Genomic DNA, 9829 nt, shown 5'->3' with positions numbered 1-9829 from the left:
TTTTAGACAATCTGGTCCGCGTTGACTCAGGGGCTTCGCTTTCAACTGCTTAGTCCGAGTTCGCTTGACTGAATCCTGGTCGCAACGGCTGCATTCCGATGGAAGCGAAACGCAAAAGACGCCCGACTATCGGTTTTACCCGCCGCGGTGGCTCAGTGGTAAGGCGCCCGTCTACCGAGCCGGAGTACCCGGGTTCGAACCCGACCGCGGCGGCCGCGTTTCGATGGCGGCGAAAAGCAAGAGGCGCCCGTGTGCTGTGCGATGTCAGTGCACGTTAAAGATGCCCAGGTGGTCGAAATTATTCCGGAGACCTCCACTACGGCATCTCTTTCTCTCTTTCTTCTTTCACTCCCACCTTCCTCCCTTCCCTTACGGCGCGGTTCAGGTGTACGCCGAGATATGTGAGACAGATACTGCTCCATTTCCTTTCCTAAAAAACCAATTTACCAATTTTGCCCGACTGTCGGCAATGTGGGGGCCCGATAAAGAACCCCAGGAGGTCGAAAGTTACCCGGAACCCTCCTCTACGCCGTCCACATTTCAAGCAGCACACGCAGTCGGCCCAATATCGCAAATGAATGGTTTCCCTCCGGTCCTTTCCATTGCCAATAGATTTTCATTAATGGGCCAATTAATGGTTTCACTCCGGTACTTAGTAGTACCGGCCTTTGCCAATACATTTCCAGTATTGGTTTTGGCTTATTAATGTTTAACGTCCCATTAAGCCCTGAGGGTAAAATAAATGAAATGAAAATGAAATGAAATAGCGACTAAGGCTATGAGGGACGCCGTATTGGAGGGCTCCGGAAACTTCGACCACCTGGGGTTCTTTAACGTGCACTGAAATCGCACAGTACACGGGCCTCTGGAATTTCGCCTCCAACGAAATTCGGCCGTCGCGGCCGGGATCGAACCCGCGTCTTTTGGGTCAGCAGCCGAACGCCGCAACCACTGAGCCACCACGGCAGGTATTTCCAATATTGGGCCGATTAATGGTTTCACTCCGGTGCTTTGTAGCACCAGCCTTTGCCAATACGTTTCCAATACTGGCCCGATTACCTGCGCTGCTAGGGATAGCACGCGTGCAACTTCGCGACGTTCAACTCCACATACCATACAAAACACATCAGAGATTAGTCTAAATTGTTTATTTTGTTTGCTCAATGGTAAATGTTTTCTCCACATACCCGACAACTCTAGACAAAAGCACTTTTCAACGGGAAAGAGTTTATGAACGCATTTTTTTTTTCATATATTTTAAGATTTGCCTAAAACAGTCAACATATCCGTAGATTTCCAGTGAGCAGGGTTGCATTTTTGATTTGCCGGTAACGTTATTGCTATCGTCAAAGCGTTCCCCGTTGGTTTCCTATAACAGTCTTAACTGCTCGATGCGAGCGATGCAAACACTTTAAAGGTTTTTGCTATGCATCGGAAGAAAGGACTACTACCTTCAATATTTCCATAACGGCACCTTACAATATTCGAATATTCAAAATCTGTGTCCAGAAATGCTCGACATGCTCGTTTAGCGCATTTCTGCGATGTAGCGACCTGTAACGAAGAAATGCTAGAAGTTGAGTACATTTTCTCAAATTTTTTATAAGCGTCGTGAGTATTACGAGGATACTGCCACTATGGTAGTGTCCACCTCAAGTTCACTATTGAGTAAAGTACAGAAAGAAAGAGAAAAAAAAACTTCAGGCGGGGCACTTTGTTGACCTAAAATGCGGAGAGGCGGAAGCCTTTAGCGCGGTGTTGCTGCTTGTGTCACTGTTGTGTGGTTAAGATGTTAAGTACACAATTGTTTGTGAATCTTAAATGCTGGAGACAGTGGAGGGCGTTTGGGAAGCATGCGTCTGATTCGACGCCTTTCTGCGAACACTTCCCTGCGTCCTAGACAAGAACTACATATGCGTTGGCAGGAGTGCGGAAGTTCTTCCATGCAGCGGGGGTTCGACACCTGCTGAATATGCTGGTATAACATGGACATGCAGGCCACCAAAGTACCTTGGCGTCCCTTTGAGTGCCTATAAGCATAGCGCACTTTATTGGAAAGACCGCGTGTCAACTCTTCAGCGCTATGCTCAAACGTTTGTCCCCCATGGCCTCTCAATTTTTGGCAGGGCGACCGCCTGTAATCTGTTTCTCGCCACTAAAATATATTATGTACTGCAAATTACTCATTGCGCAAGACTTCCTATCCAGCGTTTTCACAGGGTTTTCGCTACTTTTGTGTGGGATTCGTCTTTGAACCCATGAGGCGTGATAACCTTTTTCGGCCTGTAAGCGCTGGCGGCCTTGGTCTAGTTCACCTGTATGTCCGACAGATAGTGTCACGTTTCATGTTTTTCCGTGACACTACACACCCAATAGTACGTTCATTCCTGCAAACAAATTTAGTTCATGTTTTACCCAACCTCATTGTGTCTTCCAATGTTTGTGACCGTCCGTGTTTGTGGGGCATAATGCAAGAGGTGTATTTGGCTGTCCGTTTCCTACTTGTTCGTTTTTCTCCTGAGTTCCTTTATTTAGTGTCGAGGAAAAAGTTGTATAAGGATGTGATTAGTATGCTCTTCCCTCCGCCCATGTACCGCTCTCTGTATTTTGGTTTACCGGGGCATGACGTACTCAAAAGAGTACGTAAGATGCCAGTCTCGCCGTGTACAAAGACCTTTTTCTTTAAGTTACACACCGGTACGTTGCCCGTTAGAACATGGTTAGATAAAAAGGGCATTTTTGTGTCTACCGTTAATTGCCGCCTTTGTGATGAACCAGAAACAATTGAGCATTGTTTCATCAGTTGCAAAGATGCAGTACTCTTCTGGGATATCCTGCAACGCACATTTAAAAAAAGAATTCATCTGACTCCACATTCTGTTCGCTATCTCACTGCGCTGCCATTTGTTGATGAACCCCTGGACATGTTCTTTCTGATTGGACTGCACAGCCTCTGGAAAACCCGCATGATGGACAGACACTGTGAACCTGTTGTGTCTACAAAGGATCACTTCAGTCGAATGGTTGTTCATCTAAGAGACGTGTATGCCCAGACTGAGTACGAACCGGAGTGGCACTGACTATTAGTGATGTGCTCTGCATTGCCCCTTTTCTAGTGCATGGTCTTTTGAATATGTTTTGTTTACCACTGTTTTCATAATGGCTTGTATATAGTTCATGTACATAGAACATTACATCACTGTAATAAATACCATGTTGAAGAAAAAGAAAGAAAAAGTAGCGTAGCCATTAGCACGCTCGGCTGCGGAACGGAAGGATGGTGGTTCGAATCCCATCGTGCGCAAAGATTTTTTTTCTGGTGTGACTAGAAAAGCATGACACCTCTGCTGACAACCTTTTGCTGAGAACCTTCTGCCGACAACGATGAGGCATTAAAGGCTTTCGCCGTAATAACATTGGAAAAAGGCCTTACACGGTCGCAACATTTTTTCTCAATAAATCGGCCTCTTTTTTACATTTATGAAAGCCATGTCCAAATATCTAGGACAGAAATTTTTAAAAATTGAAAAGTTGGAGGATATTGTTACTGAAATATCGAAGGTAATGGTCCATTCTTCTGATATGTAGCAAAATCTGTGATTTAAAGTGTTTACATCGATCGCAGTCAAACAGTTAAGACTGCCGCAAAAAAATCAATGGGGAACTGTCTGGACGATAGCAAAAAGGTTAATAGAAATAAAATACAAGGCTGCCGTCGGGTGATCGGTGGATATATTGATTGTTATAGTGAAATCTTACATTATAAAACTGCGTTCATAAACTGGTTCCCGTTCAAAAATACTTTTGTCCAGAATTGTTGGGTATGGGCCAAACTCAGTCTGAATATTTTTCTTCTCTCAATAAATCGGCCACATTTCTACATTTATACAAGGCAACGACAAGTAGCAAAGAATTGGTAGGTGCTTGTAACATCTATCCTTTCTTCGCCTGGATACTAGAGGGCGAACCTAACTGCTCTGGTACCACCCACACGGTTCCCATTGTCAGTACAACACAGAAAAAAAAATACAGAAACATTGAAAGAAGGGCGGTAACCGTATTCACGAGCATACGCCCTTGCTTCAAAAAATCCGCCTCGATTGTGCGCAGGGGTTTTCCCTTCGGAACGCGCATTCATTACGCCTAACTCCTGCCGTCATTTTTTCCTTCTTTCTTCGTCTACCATCTCGTTCTGTCGTTCTTTTAATTTAAAACTCGAATAACTCGGAGTCCCACACGACCCAGCGGCTGCGACTAGCCAAAGCAGAAATTCGTCCCTATATATATGCGTGCTTCGCCACTCAACAAGCTCTCTCAGGCGTGTCGCATGTTTGAACGAGGGGAATAAAGTAAAAAACAAAACACCGCCTTCTTCTTCACACAGAATTGTGTACAAAGAACTCCCTTCTCCAGCATTCCTACCGATGTAAAATAAAAACTTTCGCCGCAGAAACCAAAGTAAAGCCTTCGGTAGCGGCTGATACGCTGGCATTCACTTTCCAAGGGCAGGCGGCCCGCATAGCCTTTCGCGTCTGTTGCCCGAGAGTCCCTTGAGTCGAAGCCCACGCGCTGTGCTATTCGAGCACGTATTCGTGGTTGTCGTGCCTCGCCTGTTTTGCTCTCCGCGAAGCTGGAGAAACGTGCAGGCGCGGTTTGTTTTATTGAAGGGCGCGTAATTTCTTGAGCACTGCGAATGCCTCCGCGGTCGCTCTCCTCAGACAGGCCTTTCGCTTCGCGCAGAATTGCATTTATTTTTCCTGCGCATAAAAAGAATGCTCCTAGGCGGCCATAATCAGAGCCTTCATTTGAGCTCAGCTCAAAGTCTTTTCTTAATTCGAGAGCAATATGTGGCTATGTCGCGTCAGCAAAAGTGTCCGCAAATTCTGACCGCACGATTACGTTATTCTCTGAAAATAAATGCATGAAAGTGTCATTGTGAAAGATAGTGTGTGACAGGATGTTGCCGTGAGAAAAATCTGCTTGATGAGGTGTAATATTAGAGTTAATTAATTGAATGAGAAAAAACGCGATAAAATGCGCTTATAAGTCAAAATAGCCATGTATTGTAAGTCGATATTGCCACATTGCTGACACTCTGCAGGCGCCACCTGCATAATACATAATATAATATAATATAATATAATATAATATAATATAATATAATATAATATAATATAATATAATATAATATAATATAATATAGCAAACAAGGGAGGGGGGATGAGGGGCTCATTATAAAATAAGAGAAGCCAACAGCCACAGAAACTAAGGAACACAGGAAATTTTTTTATTTATTTATTTATTTTGTGCTGTTGTTTCATTTAGAACATTAATGAATATGTTATCGCCTGAAGCTAATTGATTAGAAAAGCAGAAGAAAAAACAACCACATGCCGCCGGTGGGATCTGAACCCACGACCTCCGAATTACGCGTCCGGTGCCCTACCGCTGAGCTACGGCGACGGCTGTGAAATCTTCTGCTTTCGGGGGCGTTTATGTTTACAAATAACCTAACCTTGGGAGTGTTCACCAGCGCCACCCACGTTCTTAAGCGGCGGACTAGCACGTCCTGAGTTACCACTGATGTGGCGTAGAACGTCATCGAACGGCAAGGGTGAAAGCTGTGTGAGAACCCTCTTATGCTTCCTAAGGCATCAAGGCTGCCAGAAGCCCATATATATATATATATATATATATATATATATATATATATATATATATATATATATATATATATATATATATATATATATATATAATACAAGGACATCAGAGCAGCCACGGACGTCTGTATTGTATGTGGACGTTTCGCCTTCGTATTGCTCCAATGCGGGTCGCCGCAGTGATCTCGAGTTTTTGAAGATAGGAAAGTCAGGGACGCAGTATGGAGGACAAGGAGTGGCCAGGATGTTCAATGTTGTCAACTCCAGCGGGGAATCGAAGTCAGAATGGCGAAGTCATAGTGTAGTCCCACTTATTGGTTATCCTCAGGGGATCCAAGCGTGGTAGTCGGGCACTTCACACAGCACTGACCACGAGGCCCTATTTGGCAGCAATTAATTAGTGTCGACAGCTGTTCCCCGGGAGCAGTACTTGGAACGGCGTAAGGTTCGATTTTAGGGCGTCCATTGTCCAAGCCGGGGCAATACCAGAGAAGGTGACTTGTTTCACCACGCGTAAGGGTCGCACAGTGAGAGCAGTAACCCTTTCCACACCATGGACCTAAGACATGCATTGCCAGATTGGCTGGAGTTTAAGCCGTATGAAGTAGTAGCTTATTCAAGAACTCCTAGCTGCTGATCAAGTTGACATTGCGAGATTTGAGAAAAAAAAATCGTTCGGCAATTTCTTGTCATTGTTTGCCAAGGAAAGAGTAGCCGGTGGTTGGCCTTGTTCAGATGACAGGTATGATGTTATGTCTCAGCTGCCAATACCAAAACAGGAGAAGGATGAATCGGCAATAGAATTGTTGCGAATTATGGTCTCTATCTGAGCCTGGCAAGCTGTCAGAAAATTGGCTGATCCTGCTGTTGGCGCCAAAACCTGGTGAGGCGTGATTGGTGCAACGTCCCGCAGGTGCACAATGGGCTATGAGTGACGCGGTAGAGTGGAGGGTTCCGGAGTAATTTCGTCCGTCTGCTGGTAATCTTTGAAGCGCAGTAATATCGCACAGCACACGACCGTTCTAGTGCACTAGCTTCAGAGCTTTCGCTCAACCGCTTAGCCGTTGTCTTTGCGGTGCGTGTGCACCCTTGTGGCTAGGTGCCATCCACCCACCTGGGTGACAGGGTTGGCCACCTAGGTCACGTGACCTTGTGACCTCATCTCAACCTGCACCCGCCGCGGTGGCTCAGTGAGGTTATGTCGCTCGGCTGCTGGCCCGAAAGACGCGGGTTCGATCCCGGCCGCGGCGGTTGAATTTCGATGGAGGCGAAATTCCCGTGTACTCTGCGATGCCAGTGCACGTTAAAGAACCCCAGGTGGTCGAAATTTCTGGAGCTCTTCACTAGGGCGTCCCTCATAGCCTGAGTTGCTTCGGGGCGTTAAACCCCAATAAACCAAACTAAACCAAACTAAACCAAAGATGGGCCGAATTCAAAAATTGAAAATTGGTTTTTTGGGGAATGGAAATGGCGCAGTATCTGTCTCGCATATCTCGGTGGACACCCGAACCGCGCCGTAAAGGAAGGTATAAAGAAGGGAGTGAAATAAGTAAGGAAGAAAGATGTGCCGTAATGGAGGTCTGCAGAATGATTTCGACCACCTAGGGAACTTTAACGCGCACTGACATCGCACAGCACACGGGCGCCTCTTGCGTTTCGCCTCTATCGAAACACGGCCGCCGCGGTCGGGTTCGAACCCGGGTTCTCCGGTTCGGTAGACGAGCGCCCTAACCGCTTAATGCAGCTGTAAAAAAAAAAGAAAATGAGCAATTTATAAAGGTTGTTTACTTGGCATGTGCTCAACTGATGCCTGCAAGCTATTGCTTGTGCAATTGAAAAGAATTCAAAGTAGACAAAACCTGCTTGGACATTGACGCTATGCGCATGATTAAAATGAACTCCCGTCCTTAGGTTGCATACGAAACGACTCCGCAAGCAGTGCATTGAAGAAACTTCGGTGTTAAGGCCTGCCAGGCAGCTATGCAATACATGTTTAATCCACCAACTGACAAGGACGAGCAAAACAACGCTCATCACTTTTATTCACTTCAGTCGATAGGAATGATCTGAATCCCATACGGCTGCAACTTAATCGGGTAAATCTAATTAATTAATTCACCTTTTTTTAGAACAGCGGGACTCTTGTGTCCCCGTTTGCTTCAAGTGCCGGCAAACTAACAACGTTGTGCCTATACGTACCATATATTTAGCATCCTGAACACAACCCAACAATGAAACAAGCCATTCAGCGCGTTAATTACGCTAACAGGCCTCCTTGGTGTTCTGTGTGTTTTTACTAGCGCAGGTGCAGGCTCCCCATATTAGCGGGAAAAAGAAAATTTTAAATTGTCGAGCTTTCCAGCCTTTTCTATCAGTCGACTGCCTCATAACACTTGAAACAATTTTCAATACTGTTTAAAGCTTTCTTACGCGCAAATAAGACTGAGGTTCGGATACGTACCACATTTTAAAAAAGTATTTTTACGAAGTCACTATAAGGCGTGCCCCTTTTCTTCTGCAATTTTGTGCGCATGTTAGACACAAATAGAACTTTAGAGCTTGTGCGTTATGAAGGATTAAGGACGAGCAACTTTGGAGATGTTAAGCTCAGGTGTTTTTTTTTCTCCCCCTGTATTTTGTAATGGATTGCGCTTTCTCACTTTTTCCTTTGGTTTCAAACCCTTCCTTTCTTTCTTTCTTTCTTTCTTTCTTTCTTTCTTTCTTTCTTTCTTCCTTTCTTTCTTTCTTTCTTTCTTTCTTCTTCCTTTCTATCTTTCTTTCTTTCTTTCCTTCTTTCTTTCTTTCTTTCTTTCCTTCTTTTTTCCTTCTTGCTTGCTTTCTTAATTTCTTACTTTCCTTTCTTTCTTACCTTCCATCTATCTTTCTTTCTTTTCCTTTTTTCTTACTTTCTTTCTTTCCTTCCTTCTTTCTTTCCTTGTTAATGGTCAGTCTTTTGTATGTTTACAGAGGCAGCAATGACCTCTTCAAATAACCAAGGGTGCAATAAAACTTTCACTGCACCCCTAGGGTATTATATCCTATAGAACGCTCATATAAGGAATGTTTCACGTGTGAACAACCGCTGACGGCGCATGGCTTCCTTTTACCCCACTTCCAAGTTGCGCGAATCTCAACTCGTGAAAGATTTAAAGTCTCCTCTTTCCGTAAAAGCGACGCCTCGATAACGACCGGAGAAATCCTTTTCACGGCGTAAACGAGCAAAGCAATAAAGCGAAACGAAAAACCAAACCGGAGTCTCGGACATGCACCTGTCGGCACCTAGCGGCGAAAGCGAGCACCATACATTTGCAGCGGAATGAAGAGGCTTGCTTCTCGTTCCGTCTCGCGTGGCTCGCGTGCCTTGGCTTCATCAGAAGACCTCCCGGTGGTCGTCTGCTACAAGCATGCCGCACATAATAAGAGTAATGGCGGCGCTCTTTCGCACAGGCTTCGAGATCAATATGGGCGTTCCTGTCACCACCGCGTGTGCAGTGCAGCAGTTGCGCCCTTCGCGTGGCGAGGCACTCCCTGGGGTGAAAGAAAAACGATCCTAGCAACCCCCTGCGCCCCTTCGTCCGTTGTTGCTTTTCTATATGCAGGGTGTGGCGAGTAAACAGAAATTTGCAGTGAGAGCAGCGCAAGTAATTTTGGTGTGTTTTTTAAACGATAGAGGTCGCTTTTCACTTTGACGCTGCGGCGTGTGCCCGGTTTTGCTACATTCCTTCGTCAGTGGAGAACGGGTTAGCGGTTAACGTCGCTTCGACGCACGCCTCCGCTCAAGAATTAGGGTGCGCTCTCTGCGCGGTGCATATTACGAGTGAATAAAACCAGCTTGTTTGCACAGCTCTGCATCTCTGCGAGGCCAAACTAATAAGGACTGGTTTATTCGGGCAGTTTATACTCTTCTTCGATCGTAAACAAACAAATTCACGGACTATCACTTTACAGCAGGAGCAGATATGCGGCGCAATCGTAATGTGGGCAGGCGGAGCAGGGGCGGATCTGTGGGTCACTTTTGAAGGGGAGGTTCCATTTGAACCATGTCTTGTTATTTTCACTTAAAGATGGGGTTCAGCATGATTTTCTGTGTAAAAATTCTCACCTGGGGGCATTTTTATTGGGGGGGGGGGGAGGCGATCGACGGAACCCCCCCCCCCCCCCCTCCC

This window comes from Amblyomma mixtum, chromosome 4 (genome assembly GCF_055824585.1).
Source record: "Amblyomma mixtum isolate Tamu chromosome 4, ASM5582458v1, whole genome shotgun sequence".
Taxonomy (NCBI): Eukaryota; Metazoa; Arthropoda; class Arachnida; order Ixodida; family Ixodidae; genus Amblyomma; species Amblyomma mixtum.
The sequence above is the reverse complement of the archived record's forward strand: the minus strand, read 5'-3'. Positions refer to the sequence as shown.